The 25,083-nt window shown below is 39.4% G+C and overlaps 1 protein-coding gene across 1 annotated transcript in view; it reads right to left on the bottom strand.

Moving 5' to 3' along the window:
• The window catches only part of NAALADL2 (N-acetylated alpha-linked acidic dipeptidase like 2), an 855,965-nt gene that overhangs the window by 580,533 nt on the left and 250,349 nt on the right, over positions 1–25,083 (bottom strand). The gene's annotated exons all lie outside the window — the stretch shown is intronic.

Genomic DNA, 25,083 nt, shown 5'->3' with positions numbered 1-25,083 from the left:
CGAGTGTGAAGGGGGTGTGAGTCAGACATGCCCCTGATTGGCTCAGCGCTGAGCCAATCAGAGGCAGATTTCACTCACACCCATTCATGAATTCATGAATGGGTGAGTGAATGCTGCCTCTGATTGGCTCAGCGCAGCTCTCAGCTGAATGACAGCAGTTCAGCACCACAGTGCAGGGGACAGCAGGAGAAGACGCGGCTGTGCCCCGGCAGCTGAAGGGAGGTGAGTATCTATTTTTTTGTTTTTTAAATCACTTTTAATTCATTTCCAGGGAATGGCTTATATGTAAAGCCCTTCCCTGAAAAAGAATTCAGGTGTGCCAGCAGACCATTGTCTTCAATGGAGTCGCCGGCAGCAGCAGCGGCTCCATTGAAGAGAATGCCTGCATTTTTATTCTTTTTTACACTAAAATCTTTCTTTTTCAGGTAAGGGCTTATATTTTTAAGCCCTTCCCGAAAATTCATCCCGCGCTCGCTGGCAGCCCATTGCTTTCAATGGAGCCGGCTGTATTGCCGGCTCCATTGAATTCAATGGGCTAACATCGTTCTTCTCTGCCACAGCTGTTACAGCTGTGGCAGAGGAGAACGATCCTTATGCTGACAGTGTGGGGGGGGTCTCACTCTTGCCGCTATTGTGGTTTAATAGTGAGACCTCTGAGCCAGAAATGCAGCCCTGCATGTTGCTCCTCGCCTGCCCTATCCATTTCTGTGTTTTTTACATGACTTTGGTGATTTGCTAAGATTTTCACAAATGAAAACCTTAGTGGAGCACCAGTCATATACAAAAATGCTCGAGTCGCCCATTGACTTCAATGGGGTTCGTTGCTCGAAACGAACTCTCGAGCATCACTGAAAGTTCGACTCGAGTAACGAGCACTCGAGCATTTTGGTGCTCGCTCATCTCTAGTAATAAACCATAAAAAGAAAGCGCTTAAACTACTAAAACAAAGAGTCATCAGAGAAGCATTAAAAAGATTTAATGAAAAAAATAAATAATGTAAAAAGCAGATAAAAACAGCAACGATGGTGACAGAGAGACTCATTGCTAGAAAGAGCTAAACTAACCCTAAACTGTTCTTCATTTAAATAAATAGTAAAAAAAGATGAATACTGAAAGTGTTGGCCCGTTGATAAATAATGTAGGAAAAATTGTAGAGGGTGATGAGAAGAAAACAAATTTATTAAATAGTTTTTTCTCCAGTGTATTCACAGAGGAAAAGGAAATATCAGATGAGATGCAGAGTGATAATGTAAACTCTCTATTAACCCCTTGAGTGGCATGCCCGGAAATTTTCAGGGACTAGCTCCACTGCTCATAGCGGTGGAGCTGCAGAGCACAATGCCACAAGCTGTGGCATTGTGCTCTGCCTGCACTGTCCCACAGCGAACAAAGCAGGACATTGTGAAGCAGGAAGATATTGCCGATATGCCGGCAATCTCCTGCTTCTAATGTCCTGCTTTGTTTACAGGTTGCTATAGAGACCGTCGCCTTGTCAGAAGCAAGCCGATGGTCTGTGTTGCAGGGAGAGCTGGTGCTTGGCTGTCAGAGGACAGCTAGGCACCAGCTCTTACAGCAGGATCAGAGAAAACCTCTGATCTCTGCTGTGTTAACCCTTTACATGCTGCAGTCTATGTGACTGCAGCATGTAAAGGGCTGTCACCATGGGACCCCCTCAGAATGTGATCAGGGGGTCCTGATAGGTCTCTGTGGAAGTCCCCTAAAGGGACAAAAATAAAAAAAAGGTTAAAAAAAAGTTAAAAATTATTTTAAAAAATAAAATAAATAAAATTAAAAACCCTTGTCTCCCTTTACTATGTGAAAAATGTAAAATAAAATTACACATGTGGTATCCCTGCATCGTAATGACCTACAGAAGGAAGTTAGTACATTATTTAACCCCTTAATGACACGGTCCCTTTTTTTCTTTTTTCCCCATTTCTTTTTTCCTTCCCCCAGTTTAAAAAATCATAACTCCTTTATTTATCCATCAACGTCGCTGTACGAGGGCGTGTTTTTTGCGGAATTACATATATTTTTCAATGGTGCAATTTAAAGTACCATATAATAAACTGAAGAACTTTTACAAAAATCTAAGTGGAGTAAAATAAAAGAAAAATGACATTCTGCCATCTTTCAGTGCGTTTTGTTTCTACGGCGCACAAACTGCAACAAAAATGAGATGATAACATTATTCCATGGGTCAGTACGATTACTACGATACCAAACTTGTATAGTTTTTTTTGCTGTAGCACTTGTATTTTTTTTCAAAGACATTTAATTTTTTAAAATTATTTTCTGCTGCATCTTCTGCGCGCAATAACTTTTTTATTTTTCCATCGACGTACTTAAGCAAGGGCTCATTTTTTGCAGGACGTCCTGTAGTTTACGTTGGTAGCATGGAGTACGTACGATTTTTTGTTCGCTTTTTATTGCATTTTTTTCTGGGAGACAGGGTAACTGAAAAAGTGCATTTCTGGCGTTCTTTATTTTTATTTTTTTGACTACGTTCACCATGCAAGGTAAATAATGCACTATTTTAATAGATCAGACATTTACGGATGCAGCGATACCAAATACCGTATATACCGGCGTATAAGGCGACGGGGCGTATAAGACGACCCCCCAACTGTCACCTTATACGCCGGTATTCAGTGGAGAAAAAAAAAAAATTTTATTACTCACCTCCCACGGCGTTCTGTCGCGCTCTGGCAGGATGTCGCTCGCTCCGGCAGGCTGTCGCTCGCTCCTCGTCCCCGGCGCAGCATAGCTTTCTGAATGTGGGGCTTGAAATCCCCGCTTCCAGAAAGCTAATACACACGCCGGCAGCCATGACATCATTGAATGGCTGTGATTGGCTAAAGCACACGTGGCTTCAGCCAATCACACTATTCAATGACATCATTGAATGGGTGTGATTGCTAACACGTGCGCCTTCAGCCAATCACAGCCATTCAATGATGTCATTGAATAGTGTGATTGGCTGAAGCCACGTGTGCTTTAGCCAATCACAGCCATTCAATGCTGTCATGGCTGCCGGCGTGTGTATTAGCTTTCTGGAAGCGGGGATTTCAAGCCCCGCATTCAGAAAGCTATGCTGCGGCGGGGACGAGGAGCGAGCGACAGCCTGCCGGAGCGAGCGACATCCTGCCGGAGCGCGACAGAACGCCGTGGGAGGTGAGTAATAAAATTTTTTTTTTTTACACTTTTTTTTTTTTTGTTTTACCGGCGCATAAGACGACCCCCGACTGCAGAGCAGATTTTTCGGGGTTCAAAAGTCGTCTTATACGCCGGTATATACGGTATGTATTTTTCTTTTATGATTTAGATTTTTTATTATAGATATGGCAAAAGGGGGGTGATTTAAACTTTTATTACTTTCTTTTTTTTAAGTGTGAAAAAGTCATGAAAAAAAACTATTACAATTTGGTATTGGCATAATCGTACCAGCCTGTAGAATTACTTTGATACATTATTTATTCTGCTCAGAGAATGCAGTGAAAAATAAAAGTAAAAAACATGCCAGAATTACAGATTTTGTTAATCTTGCCACTAGAAAAAATGGAATAAAAAGCGATCAAAATTTTACATGTTCCAAAAAAATAGATAAATGAAGACAAGAGTTCATCCCACAAAAAACAAAGTCTTCTGGGGCTCTGGCAATGGAAAAATAAAATTAATACGGCTCTTGAAATGTGGCGACGCAAAAGCAAACCTTCAAGAAAAAAAATGTTTTAAATGTACAAAAATAGTAAAACATAAAAAAACTGTATAAACTTGGTATCGCCAGAATCGCGTTGACTCAGAGAATAATGTTATCACACTATTTGTTCTGCACACTAAGGGCGAGCACCCACTGGCGTTTTTTTACCTGCGTTTTGCGTTTTGCGTTTTTCCTGCACAGGCATAGAGATAACATGTGTTCCTGTCCACTGGCGTTTTTTTTGCGTTGCGTTTGCGTTTTTAACATAGGAACTGTCAGTTGCATATGTGTCCTTATTTTTCTCCTAATGCACCCATGAAAGTCAATGGAAATTAATGGAAAAGCCGCGAAAACGCCGCGGAAAAAACGCTGCGTTTTTTTCCCGCGGAAAACGCAAACGCCAGTGGGTGCTCGCCCTAAAAATGAAATCGAAAAAACAAATGGCAGGATTTCTTTTTTTCCCCCTAATCTCCTTACAAATGTTTTCACAAAAGTTATGCAATACATTATGTAAACCCAAAAATGATGCCATCAAAAAGTACAACTTGTCCCGCAAAAAACAAGCCTTCACATGGCCGTGTCAATGGAAAAATGAAAAAGTTATGGCTCTTGGAACGCGACTGGAAAATTAGTTGAAATTCAATGATTAGACCATTTAAAAAACCTGCCCTGGTGGGCACGACAAGGTGGTAGGAAACCCGCCACTCAAGGGGTTAAATGTCACCATTTTAATCCAGGAAGAACTGCAGAGCCACATTAAAAATATTAAAATTGACATTCACAGGTTCCTGATGGCATACATATCCGTGTTCTAAAGGTATTAAGTAATGTGATAGACAGACCGTTGTTTTTTATATTTATGGACTCTATAGTGACTGGGATCCATTCCACTGCATTGGCGCATAGCCAAGGTGGTGTCAAGGATAGAAGTAAAATATCAATATTTGTAGATTATACAAAATTATGAAAAGTAATTAACACAAGAGAAGACAGAATGCAATTGCAAATGGATCTGGATAAGTTAGAGGACTGGGCAGAAAAAAGGGAATAGAGGTTGAACACTGATAAATGTAAGATTATGCACATGGGCATGTGAATTAGGAAAGAGGCTATTTGATTTTAATGCAGCATAACGTTTATTTCATATTCTGCTCTTAAAAATGAAAATTACACTGTGATCGGTTGCTATGAACCAGACAGTAAGTTTTTCTGTATGACAGCTGTTATAAATCTGCCCCATGACACAGGCCACAGAGTGCAGCCCATGTGACATGGAAGCCAAAAGAAAAGTACAGAATACACAGCAATGAGGGAAATGAGCTACAGATGTTGATACTTCACAGCATAGGTTAGTGATATTGTGATCATTTTTTTTTAAACGTAAAAAAAACAGACTTCTTCAAGTTGTTTGTATCTATTGTGTCATTCTTTTTGACTAAATTTACACTGTATGTACTGAACACTCTCCCTTGAAATCTTTTTTTCCATGCCTTATTTAATATATATAGAAAGTGGGCAAACATGGTAATCTTGGAAGACAAGAAAGAATAGAGCTACTATGCTAAAGTAAAACAAACTGTATGTCTGGTATAAAGCTTTGCAAATAAGAAAGATGGAATAATACCTCTGCAGCGCCACCTATTGGATGGCAGCATTCCTGCAAATCAATCGATCCTTTATACAAGTCTTTAGAACAATGATTATGAATTGAAAACCAAGCCAGAATCCATACACAGACAGCTGTTTCGGAGGGTTTGCCCCTCATCAGTGTGCAGTAGGATCCTGGCTTGGCTAGTGAGAGGCCTATGACGTAGGTTAGGAGGGGTATTATGACTCCTTAAGGAGAGCATCTAGAAGGTGTGTAAGGAGGCTTATAAGGACATGCATGCTCGTGGTATGCAGACTAGTAGTATAAAGTGTAGCATGGCGGTGGCAGAGTAATGTTAGAAGTTCTTTGCTATGCTCTGCTTGGTATTCTCCCTCTTGACTTCAAAAGCCCTACATTACTGAAGGAGACAGTTATTTTCTACTTTAACAAAAACTCTTAAGGAAACTAACCAGTGATCCATCTGCAGCCTGGAGCACAAATGGGTATTACAACAAGACTAGTGATTAAAGCTACATATCCAGGTCTACATCTGGGTGGCTGAGGAGTAACACCTTTAAGTTCATTAAAGTTTCCAGTGCATGTAAAAATAAGTTTTTAGTTACAGTTCTGACTGCTGAAGTTAATGCAACCAGTTAAGTTTAAAAAGAGAGTCTATTTTACAAATGCACAATATTGGTGTTTGATTACATTTCCATTTTAATCACTGCCGTAATTGAAAAATGAGTTTTGTTTACTTTGGTTCGCTTTGTCTAATACATTCTATTTAAAGCTCAGACAATAATCAGTGCGGCCCATATACAATAGCATGAGCCATCTGGAAGGGAACAAATACTATTTCACAGCACTGTAAATGATTACTCAATATCTTAATTCTATCTACAAGTGACACATAAACCAAGCTATGATTTGAATTTATCTAGTTGTAGTGTTCTGAAACGATGTATTGTTACACAAAGCCCACTGAATGAAAATGGACTGTATGTCCAACACGTAACAAAATAATTTAGGAAAGTTAGGAAATCTACTGACATTTAACATTTGTTGCATAGGTAGATTTGACTCATTGCCACATATATACTGCATTCACATAACCTATTGACCACACACTAGCACTCACAGTGGACATTGAAGAAGCCTCTGATAATAGCCATTTAACCCATTAGACATCGTTATCATAAAAATTATGTGAAAATGTCTATTTATGCATTATAACTAGAGATGAGCGAGCATACTCGTCCGAGCTTGATGCTCGTTCGAGTATTAGGGTGCTCAAGATGCTCGTTACTCGAGACGAGCACCACGCGTTGCTCGTCTCGATTAAACGAGCACTGACCATTGAATTCAATGGAGCCCGCAATACAGCCGGCTCCATTGAAAGCAATGGGCTGCCGGCTAGCGCGGGATGAATTTTCGGGAAGGGCTTAAAAATATAAGCCCTTACCTGAAAATCCTCCTAAAATGTGTAAAAAGTTAAAAAAAAAATATACTCACCTTGTCCCGGCAGAACGATGTTAGCCCATTGAATTCAATGGAGCCGGCAATACAGCCGGCTCCATTGAAAGCAATGGGCTGCCGGCGATCGCACAATGAATTTTCGGGAAGGGCTTAAATATATAAGCCCTTCCCTGCAATTCATCCAGAAATGTGTAAAAATAAAAAAAATATATATACTCACCTGGTCCCGGCAGACGGAGTTCAGCTGCGGCCAGCTGGCAGTTCTCCCGAACTGCTTTCTGTAGTATTCAGCAGCCGGGGATTTAAAATCCCCACCTGCTAAATGAGCTGCCTCTGATTGGTCACAGCCTGACCAATCAGAGGCAGCTCTCACTCACACCCATTCATGAATGGGTGAGTGAGTGCTGCCTCTGATTGGCTCAGCGCAGCTCTCAGCTGAATGACTCGAGTAACGAGCACTCGAGCATATTGGTGCTCGCTCATCTCTAATTATAACCATAACAAGCCATATAGTAAAGTAACATTATTTATGATGATCAATGAACAATGATATAAATAAAGAGCTAAATAACATGTATCACAAAACGGCACCTAATAAAAACCTTCAACTTGTCTTTCAATAAATAACTTTGTTGACATAAAAATAAATAGTAATGGTTTATTTTTCTCCATTCCCCCCACCTCTACATACAAGTGGTGCATGAAACTTTGTAAGAAACCCTAATTAATGGAAAGTGTCCAAAAATGTATATGCAATAATACAAAAAGGCTAATGCTCCAAAGTGACACAATGTTGGTTGCGAGTGATGGTGCAATTATGCCTTAGAACACAACCTCAGGGTGCCGTATGATTTTTATTTCATTGGGGAACATTGAAATGACACCAAAAGTCAGAGTAGCCTTGCAATCTTATTGGAACTTGTGGGCAATGCTGTGTAGTTGTGGAGCCCTAGCCTAACAAGCCAATGAAGAGGAGCGGGATGAAGGAGAAGGGATAATCATGTATGGAGTTGGGAAGAAATGTTTTCCCCCAAATGGGCTAAATTGGCTTTTGACTCATTGAGGGTTTTTTGCCTTCCTCTGGATAAACAAGGTAGGAGAATGGGGGGGGGGGGGTGAAAACAGGCTAAACTAGATGGACATTGTCTCTCTTCAGCCTAACATATTATGTTACTATATAAAGCCTGTGTGAGAGACTCATGCTGTGAAAAGGGAGTGAAAGGCAGGATAAAAGGGAATTACCTGGTCAGATCATACAGCACAGCTCTACAGCTCTGGCATCACATCAAGAAGAGATAATCAACAAAACACAGTTGGGTCAGTTTTAGATGAGTCTATTAAGGCATGTGTCCTGGCCTGATCGCAGGGCTTACTGACCCAAATTTGAAAGATCATAGGTCACTATGATGCCCTAAATTCGTGAGAGTAAAAACTGAATCGGACCGGGGCATGTCTTTATTATGGACGTAGAAATGTAGCTGTAATATGCTTGGCTGAAGCTAGCCTTCGATTGGCTTCACACGGGCATAAGCGTATTTATGCCATGCGCATTACCTGTTTGCACCCATGTGCATGTATGTTACTGTATTTTTGTGCGTACATGCCCTGTGTATTTGCACACACAAAAAGCATGCAAGCCTGCTCCCATTGCTTTAATGGACAATTCATTTTAATTAGTTTAATACCTGGTATTTTCAGGTACAATATGCACAAAAAAAAGAACATCCAGCGCATTATTTTGTGTGAACAAAATGCATGCGTGAAATACACTCATGGGAACAAACCCATTAATATCAATGGTTTCTATTCATTGTTTATTGCATAATACACAGAGCAAATAAGTCCGTGGGAATAAGCCCTTATAGAGAGAAAATGTACAACTTCAGGAATTATAAATAGGGGAGCGAAAGACCAAAAATATGTAGGATAGATACATTTATGTGTATATTACACTATATATAAGCCTATATTCATATCATTAACGCCACACCAAGAAGAGCTGACAACATACACACTAAGCATATCCATTATCCCAACAGAGATCAACAGACTGTCCATTAGTAAATAGCAAAAAAAAAGGTACGGCATAGCACAGTAAACTTTGTTATTCCAGCAATATCCAGTAAAACACAAATACATGGTTTGTTCTTGCTTGCTTGCTTTACATGGGAGCCAATGGGTGATGGATGCCATTGAAGAAATCCATTTAGCATATATGCCAGGAGGTTTTCCCATTTTACACATGTACAGCTACTTACAGCGTAGTTTTTTAAAAATAATGATATCTACTCTTTAAGGTGACTTCATTTTTTTAATGGCACAGAGAACAGGCGATTCTAAGGCCGGACATACACTTGCCGTGTGTGCAGGTTACATCAGTTACACCAGTTCATGTACTGTCTGATACACAGAAGACCAGTATTTCCAGTACATTGCCATGCATTTGCATGTCCTAATTCGCGTCTATGATTTGGAAAAGAATAGGACATGAGATAGTCCGCGTGAAAAAAACGCTAGTGCACAGCCCCATAGGCTATAAAGAGTACGTGTCCTATGGATGCAGTAACACAGACGGCACATGGAACTAAATATTCAAGTGTGCTGAAGGCCTAAAAATATTCACAATGCATTTAGTTAGCCTTTTCTGTTCACTTCTAGTAGAAAAAGTGCTTGGAATATCGTCGCTATCCCTACGCATCTATGAGTAGCATGTGTGTCTCAGTATTACATGGGTCAGAAACGCTCTTTTCTCCTTAGGGAGAGCAACTATATACTATAAACTAAGTGAGGAGACTCAAATGGCCACGCACGCTCCTCTGGGTAATATGCAAATAAGGGAGATGGAATAAATCCTCCACAGTGCCACCTATTGAAAGGCAGCATTCCTTCGAGTCAAAGTGGGACTTTTTATACAAGTCTTGTTACAATGACTGGGAATCAAAAGCAAAGCCAGACTCCATGTACATACAGCTGTTTACGGGTTATTATTCCATCTCCCTTATTTTCAGTATTACATCCAATGCACCAAGACGGTGACACAATACATCAGGTCTCACAGGTAAGTGGGTACAATGTGAGGAGGAGAAGACTTACAGCACAAGATGGCATCTTCTCTCAAAGCGCTAGTGGCTCATGACATTATTAGAGCGATTGTTTTTGTGGGAATATTATAGAAATAATGGTAGCAATTAATAAGTAGAAACTATAGGATCTTTAGCGCTATGCCTGCACTATAAATGACAGCGTATTTACATGGTTCACTATCCCTATGCAGCTCCTGGATTTTCCCTAGCAGCTCTCTTCATAGCTGAAAAGAGATAGTGGCAACATTTCAGTGGGTTTTTGACTAAAACTGTACACAAAATGGTAATTAAATGTAATGCAAAATTCTTAGTTACCTATGCTGTACATAAAAAAAAGTATGAAACAACAGATACATTTTAAGGTCAACTTTATCTGTGTTCTAAAGGCTAGGAACACACAGGTGTATTACAGCCACATTTACGCATCCGTTATACGGATGAGTGCCCTAACCTGACTACCGGCCTCCTGAGCTGAACTTTGAGCTTCCTAGAAAACTATGACGCTCGGAGCTTTGGTAAGAAGGGCCACTGTCAGGCCAGGATACTCGTTTGTATTATGGACGCATGGACATATTATGGTCGTGTGTCACTGGCTTAAGGGCTTACTCACACAAGTGATATTCTTGCTTGAGTTAAGTAAGGTGTGATGGGAACAAAACCCACGTGATTATGAAATCCACTCTTGTGAATTGACTTTCACATTCACATGAGTGGCATGTCTTTACATGAACGACCTTAAAAGATATTGCATGGTACTCCCATGCCATGTGATGTGCATGCAAGTACGATGTTGTCCATTGAAATCAATGGGAAACATGTGTGTTCTTTTGATGTATGTGAAACACGCGCCTGAGGATCACAATTGCATTAAAGTGATGCAAGCCGTTTTGAATAAAAAACGCCTTGCATCATTGTGAAAACGTACATTGGCAAGCCATTGGCTCACCCACATGAATGTATCCTACGATGTATAAAAAAGAAGCAATCATTTTCTCTGCTCTTTTCTTGTTTATCAGAGAAGGTTTTTTAACTTTGTTTTTCTTTTTGCAGAACATATTTTTACATGACTTCTCTACGTGAACAACCTTAATCAAACAATTGAAGTGTTCTTGCATTGCGTTATCAAATACAATCCTTCTGCTTTATTTATGTAGGTGGCATTCTATGTTGATAAATTAGACAATCAGCCCTTTGTGCCATTGTCATTTGGCTTGTCAGCTAACTTGAAATAAATTATATTAATTGTATGTCATACATGGTACAGATAGAATTTGAAACTGAGAAACAGAAGTTGTGACATTATGTTTCCATCAGTAGAAGACTAGCTCACTAAGCAGTGTTGTATATTTAAAGATCAGCAGTCATTAAACACAATTATGCTAATATTAAATATATAGATGTGTAGGTGTTCAAAATTCACAGTTAGAAATGTCGTTATTAACCTGTTATGGGTCTAAAGGAATCTCTGTATGTTTTATATTACACTGATATATTGTGTGATTGCTTTAAGTTTTTATGCAGGAAATCAATTATTATTTTTTCTTACTGCATAGCTTTCCAATGAAACCCAATAACACAGAGTGTGCTGCAGCATTGTGAGTCATGGGCTTTCCACATTGGCATAGGCAACATGGAAATACTAAATATACTGTATATACTCGAGTATAAGCCTAGTTTTTCAGCACTTTTTTTTTGTGCTGAAAAAGCCCCCCTGGCTAATATTCGAGTCAGGCAAGGCTTAAAAAACCCCCTCTATACTCACCTCCTAGCCGGCGTCTGTGTCTCCGGCGGCGGTGTCAGGCTGCTTGAATTCTCTCCGCTGTCATCCCCCGCCATCCTCTTTGCTCGGCTCTGTCAACCCCCGCCATCAGTGCTGTGTAAGTAAGAGCTGTGATTGGATCAAGCGTCAGCCAATCACAGCCAGTGCTCGATCCTTCACAGCCAATCAAGCTGCTTTAGAATTCTCCCCGCTGTCATCTCCCTGCTCAGCTTTCAAATTCCCTGCCGTCAGTGCTGTGTAAGTAAACGCTGTAATTGGATCGAGTGCCAGCTGTGATTGGGTGGCGCTCAATCCAATTACAGCGCTTACTTACACAGCACTGACAGAGCCAAGCAGAGAGTGGGGGATGACAGTGGGGAGAATTCAAGCAGCTTGCTGCTCAGACACAGACGCTGGCTGGGTGTCGAGTATGGAGTTTTTTGTTTTTTTTTACCTAGTATATACTCGAGTATAGCTAGGCTTACACTTGAGTCAATATGTTTTCCCAGTTTTTTGTGGTGAAGCTTATTGTCTCGGCTTATACTCGGGTCGGCTAATACTCGAGTATATACGGTAATTAATAAGTTTCAGATGCCAAACAAGTTAGTCATTGCACAACAATATCATATGAAAATCTCATGCATCGCAAATTAGGATCTATAGCTTAACTTTTTAATGCATAAATGATACACTGCTTAAGTATGCACATGCACAACCAGACACACAATATTATCAAGGCAGTTGGAATAGCTAGCTGGGTGTAACTGCATAAAAAAAAATGATGTTCTGCTGTATAAAGCTCCATTGCAACTTCAAGGGCACTATTATATAAGCATTAACTTGGGCTGAAATTGCAGGTGAAGGTGCAGCTCAGCAATTAGAGGCAAACTGCGAGTGTTTATGGCAGCTGCTAAAGCTCGAGTAGTATCATCCTAAGGGCTCCTTGACTCTGGCATTAAAATCGCGCGAGTTTGTGTATTGTGAGGCACACAAATCTAGCACAAATATGAAACCCATTTTTTTGAATGGGTTCATTCACATTTGCAATGTTTTCCTGCATAACACCGCGTGGCGATGAGATGCAGACATCAAATCGCAGCATGTTCTTTCTTTTAGCAATATCGCCTATTGTTACAAATGGGGCCAGCGGCAACAGAGACAGCCCCATTGAAACCAATGGGAGAACATCACCATCCCCTGCTGCGGCTGTGATGGCTGCAGCAGAGGATTCCTTCAGCGATCTTCTCCCATCAATTTTAATGTGGCCGTCGCTGCTGACACCGACACCATTGAAAACAATGGGATAACACCGTGATCTCCTGCCAAATGAAAACACCTCGCATCCAGTTTTTTCCACATGTTTTCAATGGGGCCAGCAGCTGCACCAGACAGTTGAAATCAATGGGAGAAGATTGTTATCTCCTGCAGCGGATGTGACAGCTGCAGCAGGGGATTCCTTCAGTCTTGCTGTGATGCGAGGCTGTTTCCCTGTGAAAACACCTTCATCCAGGGCTTTTCAGAAGCATTGCGAAGGCGATATTGGGCCATGAATCACAGCCTGATATCGCTCTCGATGGTGTGCAGGAGCCCTGACTGATACCAACCCTGGGGCAGAAAAAAAGGAGATAAACCCTTGCTATTAATTGATTTACTTATTCTAGTTTTAGTTTGTATTCACTCCTATGAGATTTGGTGCAGATTTTCCGCAGTGGAAAATCTGTACTAAAATCCACATCAAATCTGTGTTAAAATTTGCATCAAACATACACACCAGTAGCGCAAATTGTAGACACAGAGCCACAGCAGGCTTTAACCTTTAAATTGAAAGAGTAAGATCTGCTGCAGATCTGCATCAAATCTACACTCAATAGTGCAGATTTTAATGCAGGTCTGCACCAAAAACCTCCACCTGTGAATGAACCGTTAGGGTAAAAACAGACATCTGTATGTGCAACTACGTTCACCGCTACGGAGCGTAGTTACGCATGAATGTTTTTTTTTCATCTTGGAATATTCAAACTCTGCTATAGCATGTGGAAAAGATAGGACGAGTCCTATTTTTTCTCACCCGTACTATTAACGGGCAAGAATACCGCTAGTGAAAACGAAACCATTGAAATCAATGGTTTTGTTTCATCCTGCTATGCACAATGTGGTGAAATCACGCCCATGTGAAGAAACCCTTTTGGTTGGTGTTAGTGAACAATTTCAGGCACCTCGTATGATATGTATGCAGTTTACTTTCTAGATTGGCGTATTACCAGTCTGAAAGGGGAATTATAGTAAAAACTTAAGAGCCAATGTCATTTGACAATGAGTTGCTCATTTTTTTATATATTTTAATGCACTACTGTCTTGAGGTTGCAAAGTGCACATATTGTATTTTGAGGGATGCTGCTCTTATTCAGATCACTGAAGTGTACATTGTTGGGTGACCTGCAGTCCAATTTTCGTCAATTTAGGTTGAGTTTGATTCCAATTCATTTTAGGCACCTTTGCATCTTTGTAATAACTGTTAAAAGGAAAAGTTAAAAAAAAGTTGCTTATTAGATTTTATTATTTCTGCTTTGTGTTTAGGCCGTCGGTTTGCTGCTAGTTACACAGAGTTAGAGGAACAAATCTCATAGTGTAGTGAGTGGAGGATGAAGCTATAAAAAGTTACAGCAACAGGTCTCATATGTTCAGTTCCAGTGTGAGAAAGGCGCCAGCAGAGTGTGGTAGTCAGAGGAGTCACAGAATAAGAGTTCTCTCAGCAGACCAGGAAGGATCTAGTCGGAGTATTCACTGCAGCCCTATCCAAACTAGTGGTCAGTATAGAGCAAAGAATAGAGGTTACTAACAGCAGATACAAGACTACCCGAAATGCTGACTTCAGTTAGGAATTCTTTTCTGTTTTCCCAGGAACAATGGTTTGAACAGTTTGAACAGTTTAAAGTTCTTCTACCTTTAAAGTTCTGTCACATCTAATGGCATGATGTAGTCCAATAAGCAATAAGAGAGGATCAGCAGCACTCACCAGAACCAATAAATGGTATGAGTTCCCAAAATACAATGGTGCACTCCAAAGGGAAGCGGATCCTAAGTTCTAAAGGTAGTCCAATAATAGTATATGCAGGCAGCACTCCAGACAGCACAGTTAAATGTAGTCAGCAGACTTTTATTTTAGCCCATGCGAAAAGCCCAGCAGCGACGTTTCGACCCAATTAGGTCTTTGTCAAACTATTAATGGCAGGATATAGTTATTTCATCTCTAGACCCTGTGAAGTGATGGCTGGCTATGTATTACATCTTATTGATGCTCACAACTTTGTATGCTTGGCAGTCATCTTGATGGCAGAACTTTGGTTGCTTCATGCACCATAAGTTGTGTGATTTACAAAAAGATTCAAGGTATGCCTTTAGGCATATGCCCTTTGGGGCCCACCTTTTTTGTCTAAATTGGCTGCAAAAAAGCTAAATAGGAGGAGCTTTAAATATTAGGAATGTATTATGCTACCAAGGAAGTATACAAGAATTTGTGACTGCAAAATGACTAATCAACCCCCAAAATGCTTTCTATGCTTCTTTATAGTTTCCTGTCTGCCTCAATTTAGATAGGTAATATCCAGCTGCAGCTACTTTATTTTGCACAAGCGTAAATAAGCATGAACTTTTCTGGGCAAGTAAGGCTATGTACACAATAGCTTTTTTTAGACTGACTCAGTTTTATTGAAAATAGAAATGAAATGGATGGCTTCTGTGGTGGTGATGGTATCTCCTCAATAAGTGTGGCTTAGTGGTTAGCACTGTTGCCTTGCAATACTGGGGTCCTAAGTTCAAATATCATCAAGGGCAAAATCAACTTTGAAAAATTCCATACAGTCAAACTTAAAATTACAATTCCAGCACTGCAAGGCAGCAGTGCAAAAAACTGAGCCACCACCATATTCGCTCATTGCTAGACAAACAGAAGAATAAACACAAAGCCCCAATTAGCCAACACAGACATCACACTTGGCAGTGCTGGAGTTGTAGGTTTAGATCTGTCCAAGGGTGATGGCTATATGGAATTTTTAAAGGTTGATGTTACCCTTGATGAGATTTGAACAGAGGACCCCAGCATTGCAAGGCAACAGTGCTAACCACTGAGCCACATTCATTGAAGAGGCACCACTGTCAGACAAAACTGGAAATGAAAAAGTGTCTTCAAGTTCCATCCACCTCCCATTGAGTACATTGCAATTAAAAAAAGAATCCATCTGTATTCTGTTTCCAAAACTGGAAACAAAAGCACAGCAGCTTGTACTTTTCATCCACTGTCAAAAACTGAATAGAGATGGAAAATACAGAGATGTGTCCTACTTTTGTGTTTAGCTCACACACAATTGTCCAGACTGGAGGTGAAGAGAGACTTTCAACTTTTGAATGTGAACATGAATGTTCAAATGTGCTGACAGCAAGGAGAAATCTTGAAAAAAATTAAGAAATCAGTTGAATAACTCCATTACTTTAGTATTTAACGTTTTTTTTTACATAAGACCAAAAACCCATGTTGTATCAAAAGCAGTATTTAGAGAATGTTCATAGGTGCGAAGGTTCTCTTTATGGCAATGGAATTTCCTGTGGGGTTTACTTCAAACCTATACATTATTTGATTGTCTAGAATGGAGGTCACAAGAGATGCAATATATTTATATTTATCCAAAGAGCGTTTGACTAAGGTTAGGATTGTGCCTCATTATTTTTATGTTATACATCATTATGACAGTTCTCAATGATTGTGTCTCCAGTCATGTCCTGCATGGTGTCTGACATTACATTAAATCCTCAATTGATTTAACTGTGAGATTATCACATCAATTATCAATGCACCTTTCCCTATGGCATCTGTAATTTTATTACAATGCATCAAATGTGACAACTAGAAAATAAAAAAATAACAGCATTTAAAATATTTTTCTGTTATGTTCAATAATCAAGAAAACCATGGACAAATATATCTAAAACTTGCTAATCTGATTTGTAAAATAATAATTTACTTAAAGGGGGGTCCTGTAAAAACCATTACAATCATTACATTTCATGTTCCAACTCTATACTCTGAGTAGTTGCCAGATTCTTCACCAAGCTGGCTACTCTTTCCTGTAGATGATGTAAAGCTAATGCCCACCAATCATCTCTACTCCTCCTTACAACAGGCTGGACTTTTCTTACTGCCTGTGATATGAATGTTGTGGCATAGGGAACAGTCTGCAGCCTCACCCATGTATTTTCCAGTAGATCTGCATGTTTGGATCCTGCTGATAATTTCAAAAGATGATGTGGCCACAGCTTCTCATGGGGTGAGTGAGCAACACATCATCATAATGTAGTTAGCGAGCTACTGTCTGATGACAATGATTTCTACACTCAAGATTGAGGACAGAAGCTGGAATATTATTTTTAAAAAGTTACAGGTCGAATTGGTGACATAGAAGGGATTATTACAGATCTAGTAGAGTTTTACTTGTCTGTGATAACTTGTCACAGAAAGTTATCTTATCCTAAACCATTATAAAGCTATGGTAAAACCAATGTAAAGTAATTAAAAAAGATCAAAAAACTGTCATGGGTGATGGCATGCAACACAAAATCCAGAATACAATGCAGGCACGGGTGATAGAATATGACACAGGATTCAGAATACGATGCAGGTGAAGCTAGAAATCACTAAACCTTTTATCTTAAAACAAATGAATGTGAGTAAATAGTGCTGTACAATTTTATAAACTGCTTAGTAAACTATTAAGGTTTCACAGTACCATTATGTAATCCTGACTATGGCTAACTAAAACCTGTAACTGAAAATAACATTTCACACTTTGTATAATGGCTAAATCACATAAGCATTAGTGGACTCTATTTTTCTGCTCCATTCGGGCCAAATGTTTACTTCTTATAATGGAATAAAACAACGCTGAGCGGCCCTATTGCCTATAATGAGGGTCCACCCAATTTTGCATTTTGCTAGAGTTTACTGGACAGAATAGCTTCCTGTGCTATTTCATCCCATTTTCTATTGGAAATCAACAACACAGGTTCTGACCGGAACCTTCAACGCTGAGTGAAAGAACCATAAGATGCTTATAATATTAACATTAGTAAAACACAGCAGTACAGTGAATTCTCAGTGTAGTTCCTAGAAATAATGATCATGGTGTTCCGGACACAATGATGGATAGCAATAAGTCCCTCCATATCCTGCAGGTTTGTAATGTTTAGTATTCCCAGGCTTGATTCCAACGAAAGTCATAATTGCATTTTTTTCCACTAATTGTTCAAGCCTTGCAATTGTTAATGTCTTTACAAATGGTGTTTGCCCTGTTATATTGTCAGTAGGGCTGTTTAGTCCCTAAAATGTCACTGTTAGTGTGCACACTGGTTAAGCTTTTAATGAGGCCTGTCTCACTTACGACCCAAATGTCCCCTGAAATGTCCTTCCTGGTTAATGCTGAGTCCTCTTTGTAGCAACCTGTTTGCTTGGTTAACTTTCACTTTAGTGCCTGCAGATCCTTGCACCCAGCTCTCAGAGTCCCATCACTTCCTCTTTCACTGGCCTGAAGCACTAATCGCTGCGTCACTCGACTTGATCTGAACTTTTGTACTCTGATGCTCCCTGTGATGCAGTCACGGTACATTTTATGTATATTTTACATGTGCAGCTCCAGAAACTTTGGTGATGCCACTCTCATGTGACCATAGATGTAAATGTTAGTGACTATAGCACCTTTGGTGTTATTACAGTCATGGGACAATAAATGTTAGTAAGTATAGGACCTTTCAAAAAGGGGCGAAGGCCAGGTCCTTACTGCCCTCTATTTAACCATCCCGGATGGGGCCCCAACCAGAGGGGAGGAAGTAGGGCCTAGCAACTGCAGCTGCAAGCAGATTAGAGCCACTTGTAAAGGGAAGAGTGAGCAGTGCTCTCCTTTACACACAGAGTTATAATAACATGTTAAAAGTTATGTTAAAAAGTTGCTGCATCTGTGTATTAGTCAGGTTAGGGGGTGATAGGCTATTTTTGTGTCTGCTGAAGTTCTCCTTTAAATATCTCTCATAAACATTGTGTATTATCATGCTTATTCCAATAAAAATAATTTAGCATATTTCATAGTTTTTTAGTTGTCTGACAACTAAGGAATTGTAAAAACAATATGGCTACAACATAAGAAACCAGAGCATTGTGCTACCTATATAATAGCATGAAAACTTTCAAATGTAAACCTTTGCCAAGATGAAGTGCCCTTGCATAAGGCATATTGATCTTCTCTGGTGAAGTTTCTATGAGGAGATCTGTCAAGTGAAAACAGTATTTGTCATGTACACTTACAGCAGATTTTTACGTAAACAACAGAATGTTAAAACTAATAAAATGTGTTGTCATAGTAACTAGGGTTATAAAATAGAAATTCTGGAAAGAAATAACCAATCTGCAGTACAGAACAAGATTGTAAAGGTTCATTATTCCTAGGAGCTAAAAGTAGAGCCTCCACCTCCAGGCCATGTTTGCTACGAAATGTAACAGTGAGAGTTTGGGGGCAAAATATCTGTCAAGACTTTACAGAGCACTGCAACTATAATATGCTTTAGTAACCTTTAACCTTGCTCCAGAATGCGTTGAAATGAGCTGTCATATTTGAGAAATGTCAGCTCTTGGTCATTTGGTCTGATCAATGTTTATACCATAGAAACATTTAGGAAAAGTGCCATCTATTGGTAACTAAGATTCAAAAAAATCACATTGTTGGCATTGTCGTAAAAGTTACATGCTTACTTGAAAGGGTTGCTAATAAACAGAATTTACTGTTCTGGCCAAGTATTTTTTCAATAAAGAAGACGAAAATGAATGCAATCTGTATTCTGCCTCACTACACAAAACATTTTGTTGTTAAGATTTCAACAAGTAAAGATTAATTGTGGTAAAGTTATAATGTATTATTAGATACATACCTTTTATTACCTTATATATTTATATATATTATTTATTATCATATATACATATATATATATTAAAGATAACATCTTACATAGTAACATAGCATTTAAGGCTGAGCAAACACATATGTCCATCCAGTTTAGCCTACTACTCCTCAGTATTGATCCAGAAAAAGGCAAAAAAACCCAATGAGGAAGAAGCCAATTTTCCCCATTTAAGGGGAAAAAAATCCTTCCCGACTCCAATCTGGCAATCAGAATAATCCCCGGATCACCGACCCATCTGAAGTTATTAATGATTATAACATATAATATTGTATCGCTCAAGAAAGACATCCAGGCCCCTCTGGAGCTCTTATCAAATTTGTCATCACCACATCCTCAGGTAGGGAGTTCCATAGTTTCACTGCTCTTACATCTTGCTGTCATTTCATTGAGACTGCAATTGTTTACCTTAAAGGGGTTCTGTCACTAAAAAAGAAAAATGCTATACTTATCTATTCCTCCCCCATCAGTCTACTTAGCAGATCTTCGCCCCCCTTATCTTTTCCTGTCTCCTGCAGTCCAGGGGGTCACTTCACCTCCAGCTGCCTGATTCTTCTCCTTCCTGTGAGGTTACGTACATTTGGTTGGCAGTCTTCCAATGTACGTTACGTCACAGCTCACAGGCCAGCAGGAGGACTGCCTATCTTCTTCAGAGATTGCTCATTCTAGCTGTCCCTGAAATAGATTGCAATTCCTTCCTAGGCGGTGAAGCTACAGCACAGGGATGTGACTTTCACTGACCGGAAGGTATTTGAGATAAGCAGCCCTCATAACAAGCTGGTCCCAGCCTGCAGTGATCTGACCTGGGGCACTGGAGAAGCTCAACCAGGAGAAGATGTGATAAGGAGACAGACAGGGAAGGAATAGGTAAGTTTAGATAATTTTTTTTAATGACAAAACCCCTTTAAGAGGATAAAAATCTGTCCTGGTCATGGGATGATCACACATTACAAGAACTCTGCTAACTGTGCAGTAACTGTAACAAGCTATACAACTGTGTGTCTATCTCATGATCAGGACAGATCTTCAGCAGCTAGAGCTACATAAAAAATGAGAGTTCTCATTGAATTATGCCAAGATGAGATCTTGAAAACTATGAGACATTGACAAAGTATGTTGGAAAGTCGTAATGTTTCAAAATGCAATGAATATAATGTAGGCACTGGTACTCCTTTAAAAATTGTGTAAAGTGCTTATTGTATAACTAGGAAGGGAATTTTGCTGTTCTTGTTAGAAGATAGAATTTAAATACATTTTTAATGACCTTTTGGAGTTTAGTAGCAAACAGAAGGTATTGTATGTGGCTTTAGGGCCTTTGTTGTTCAGCTCCCGATTACCCAACTCTATAACATGTGTCCAATGCTCAGTGAAACCGCAATTTTTGGCACCATCCTAAAACACAGCACATTGACAATCCAATCTGTCTGACTTGTCGCCCCTAGTGCTCATCTTTAAGGAATCTAAGAAAACAAGACTGCCTTGAAATTCTAACAAAGGTTGGTTTGAGAAGCATAATCAGAATAGTAAGTAATAATTTATGGTTAGGAGCCGTGTCTTGTCTCCTCAAGGAGAGCACCCAAAAGTGTGTGGAGACACCCAGGGATGAGTGGGTCAGGGGATGGCATAGTCTTACCCCGAAACAGTCTGTGCCTGATTTTCTGGCTTGAGTTCCCCATTCCCATTCATTGAATTCAAAGAAGGAATGCTGACATCCAATAGATGTCACTGTAGAAGTATTTTTCCATCTTTCTAGTTTATGGTTAGGCATACATCTAACAAAATGTGCTGTGGCAAACATCTCTGTATTTAATTGATTTATGCTCTGAGGTGGTAGTCAGTTAGCCACTGCTGTACTATAGTAATAAACAATCTATTTTCAAATGGTTTCCAAATATCTTGAAAAATATTAAAATTACAGAATACACCATGTAATTTATATTCTTTTGAGTGATATACCAATTTGTTAATGGAAATGACGGTAACCTAATTTATGAGAACTTTACTGATAGTGTCAAGTCTACCTTTTCCCGACATTTACAATAGTTGTCCAAATCCTTTTTATGAATCTTTTATGAGTTTCAAATAAAATTAAATGGATTCTGTAATCAAGTTCTTGCTCCCCGAACTACGGGCACCATGAACCTGAGGCAGGGAAACCTATTGCCCCATCAGAGTTTTATTCTGAAATGCTGTGGTGGGAATGAAGCTGCCAGTCTTCATGTTGCAAGTGCAGAGAAGTCGGCAGAGCCCACCCCCATGACTTGGAGCTCAGCTCCGAGTGAAACTTCAAAGTGTATTTATTCTGAAAATCCGCAGGGTTTCAGAATAAAACACCTAAGGAGCAGCAGGCATCCTTTTCTCAGGTTAATGTGATCTGGGGTGTTTTCTTCCAAAAATTTACAAAGCTTAAAAACCCTCACAGATGACCTATCATAGCTGGTATCAAATTAGTAACAAATTTGATACTGAAATATTTAGGTTGGCCTTTGCACCTGTTCTTTACCCTGTTCCTTGGCCACTCCATACTCAGACTTGGCCCTTCTGGATTTATTCCTGTGGGGTCACCTGAAGGCAACTGTCTGCGATAGATACCCAACAGTACTTTGTTATGTTGGTGAACTGTAGAGGTGAATATGAACGGCCTATGAAATGGTGACCTCAGAAATGCTATGAGCAGTCCATTCTGCCCCACTCAATCATATACCTTGTTGTGTAACTGCTAATGTCGGTTATTTCGAACATTTTCTATAAGATAAAACTCACCTTTTGTGTTTCAAGTCTTGCATTTGTCTTTACCTTTTTCAATCAAAAATTTGTTTATTATGCCAATGTGTCTTATATTGATTTCCTTCACTTCCTTTAGCAGTGGCCCATGCATGCTCCTCACACATTCCCCCATGCAATTCTGTAAAAATCTCTTTTGCACTTGGATAGGTATTTCTATTGATACCTTGTATATTTATAGCTTAATCTGATTCAATGGCAGAGTTCAATAGACTTGTTAACTATTAGAGATGAGCAAACGTGCTCGTTTAGAGCAAGTACTCGATCGAGCATCGCTTTTTTCGAGTAACTGCCTAATTGGGAGAAAAGATTTGAGGGGCGCCGGGGTGAGCAGGGGGGTTGCGGTGGGGAGTGGGGGGGAGAGAGAGAGCTCTCCCCTGTTCCACCCAGCTGCCCCTCACTCCTCCCCGCCGCCCCCCCCCCCCCGAATCTTTTCACCCGAGTAGGCAGTTACTCGAAAAAAGCGATGCTCAATCGAGTAATTGTCCTAAACTAGCACGTTCGCTCATTTCTATTAACTATCTGAATATAAACAATAGTATGGATATGAAATTTACCTCAAAATATAGTGAAATGCAACTGGATTTTTGCATGTATTGTTATCTATACATAATAGTAACCTTTTTGCACCTCAAGTTGCAGGAAAGAAACAGCTACAAATGCTTACTAACACTATTCCAGTTGCCACCCACGTCATATCAAAAAAGCAATTTCATATGGACATTCTTTTAGAATAAGAAGGCTCAATAGTGATGAGATGAAATTTAAAGGGTAGGCAAATGAATTGAAGACTTGACTCTTTCAAAGAGAATATCCTATGAAATTATTAAATGACGCTCCAAAAAGAGACACTGCTACATAAAAAAGCTAAATGTAGACAAAACATAAAAAGAAACTAATATTTTTTAAAGACGGTCCTCTAATCCCATTATTAGATCCATCATTGGTTGTAACTGGAACATTATTTAATTAGACCCGAGTTTCAAAGAGGTAGCAATGAGGAAACCCTGCGTAACATTTAAATGTAGCAAAAAATTAAAAGATGTTTTAGTAAAAGAAAGAATGTCATTTTTCTAAAATGAATTGATTGTAACAGGGTACTTTAAGTGGAAAGAATAGGTGTGGAAATAGTGCCTTCTGTAATTTTAATTTATGCTCAAGAAGTCAATCAATTTATAAGTCTCAAAACCAATTTAATTTTTACATTTTTTTTTTTGTTCCCGTGGCCATTTCTACATTGGTAAGTCATACACTACATATATAAAAAAATTCTACGAGTGCTATTGGTCAATTGGGATGTGTGTAGGTTCAATATGACTTATTGAACACATCAGATATGTGCATGGAGCTAATGCAGATGTACTGCAGTTTTCAGGGATTGAATGCATTGGATTCTTAAAAGCCAGAGGTGATCGACGCTAGGTTCTATTAAAGAATGAAGCAAAGTGGATAATTTGTACTACTGCTATGGGTACATTAGGTCTCAATGACTGTAATGATTTAAGTGTGCTATTGTAATTTTATATGCATTTCTTTCTCAGTTTTTTTTGTTGCCATAGATACGACCCCGGATCCATTTAAATGTGTGGAATGATGTGTGAAGCTAGAGGAAGCAAAACAGATGTCACGATTTGTACCTGTGTGAACCCACTACATAATTCTTTTCATACTTTGGATTAAAATGCCCCTGATGGAATCGGTGAGTGCTGCTTGCTAAATTCAACTGTGAATTTATATATTCTGTTAATTTCTTAAGAACTGATATTGATGATCAACAGTAATGACTTATATTTGCATGTGACCATTCATATACACGGTATATTGAGCATTTGACTTTCTGAGGAGCTTAATCAAAAGCTACGACCAATATGACTGCTTTTAATGTTGTCACTTCTGGCAAAATAGCTGCTGCTGTATAAAATTACAGATAGATGTCAATACCTTTACAACTAAAAGAAATGCAATTAGAAAACTTTTTCTATTACTCAAACATTTGATTATCCAGTACATGGACATTTTCAAAAACTAATCGAAAGTCTTAAAGTTTACATTTGGAGCTAGCTAGTGTTTTCAATTTCATTTTATACTGAATTGTAATTTCATAATATGTTAGTTTCCCTGTAACTTCTGATTTAGTGCCTATTTACACAAACAATTTTTTCATGTCAGTTCTGTCCGATACAATATGAATGGAACTCACATGGGAAAATAACCCATTGATTTTAATGGGTTAATTTTAGAGTTGAGCGAACGTACTCTGCCGAGCAGAACACCATCGAGTATTAGCGTACTCGATGGTGCTCGTTACTTGAATAAGCATCACGCCGTGTTCGACCCTGCCCCAGTTTTTGGCTCCTCCCCACTGTGACGTGCCTGTTTTCGCCCCTCCCCGACGCGACGCAGCGCGAGCATCAATGGAAATTTTTTTAGCTGACAGGCAGGGGGGAGAGAGAGAGAACACACGAACCAAGAAAAAAAAAAAAAGCTCGGGACCCGGCGTCCCACATACAAAAATGCTCGAGTCTCCCATTGTAGTCAATGGGGTTCGTTACTCGAGTAGAGCTCTCAAATTTTACGAGAAGCTCGACTCGAATAACTCGGACCCGAGCATTTGGGTGCTCGCTCATCTCTAGTTAATTTACATGAGCAATTTTTCATTCCATTGATAATGCAAAATCACAGAAATTATAGAATA

This window comes from Eleutherodactylus coqui, chromosome 1, assembly GCF_035609145.1.
Source record: "Eleutherodactylus coqui strain aEleCoq1 chromosome 1, aEleCoq1.hap1, whole genome shotgun sequence".
Lineage (NCBI taxonomy): Eukaryota > Metazoa > Chordata > Amphibia > Anura > Eleutherodactylidae > Eleutherodactylus > Eleutherodactylus coqui.
This window is presented reverse-complemented; position numbering and strand designations above follow the sequence as displayed.